Source organism: Limulus polyphemus, unplaced genomic scaffold (assembly GCF_000517525.1).
Source record: "Limulus polyphemus unplaced genomic scaffold, Limulus_polyphemus-2.1.2 Scaffold1444, whole genome shotgun sequence".
NCBI classification, from domain to species: Eukaryota; Metazoa; Arthropoda; class Merostomata; order Xiphosura; family Limulidae; genus Limulus; species Limulus polyphemus.
Window position 1 is genome coordinate 195,456 of NW_013667054.1, and position 1,081 is coordinate 196,536.

The window sequence follows — 1,081 nt, forward strand, 5'->3', positions numbered from 1 at the left end:
GCTATAACAAACGCTATAATTCACAACGAACGACTCACGTGCTCGACTCAATCGTCAGTCTCTCTCTCTCTACAGTTCAATTACCTTCTTGCCGTCATTTCTTACCGGTCTTATATACACAAGAATACCGCATATCTAGTAAACGCTCGAGACTTCACGAACCTTCGAGAATATGACGTGTTACTATCGTCACGTGACCTCCGCTGTCGTAACAATATTAATACAAGGAGGTAGAAACCACATTATATTGTTGTAATGTTGTTCTTTTGTTGGCGAATTCTATTGAACTATCTGCTGAAAATAATTCAATAGCTAGTGCATTTTACATTAACAAATTACTGTTATTTCTTCGTAACCTTTCTTTACATACTTGTACAATTTGTAACATTTTGTAGGCTCACTTTTATATTCATGCTATCTGCACACACTAACATAAAAATCAACTTATTTGTACAAAGTGACTGAATATGAAAGATAGCTAACATAGACCCAAAAACGTATAAACACTGAGTCACATTATTAGCTGTAAAACAACGCTCTATTTTGTAGGTGATTCACTGTTTCGCAGCATTCTTACTTAGCCAAATGTCTGGCTCACCCATATTTATAATGTAATCTTTGTTATTGATGTTTTGCAATGCTTCCAGCTTATCAATATTCCTGAATATCCCAGGACTAACATGATCGTAACGTGATGTACCCTGTACCTAAAATCTAAATTACAACATTACAAATACACTTATAAAAATATGATAACAGCCTTATTGTACCTTTAGTGTGCACATGTGGTGTTCTCAGGTAAACTGGCTTCCCAAAGAATAATTTTGGTAGATCACAAAGTGATACAACATTCCATTAAAACTAAGTAAATCTTAACTAAGGAAGAAATGGACAGGACACATTGTGTGATACAAACACAATTTGTGTAATTGTATTAAATGCTGGACAGTCACCGTTAATTGAGTTGTGAATTGATCAGTCTGGCTCTACTCTCTCAAGATTTACTTCCAAACTGAATGAGTTACTCAATATTATTGTTACGTCTCTGTTCGTTTGTTAATTTTCCGTAGAAATTCTTTCC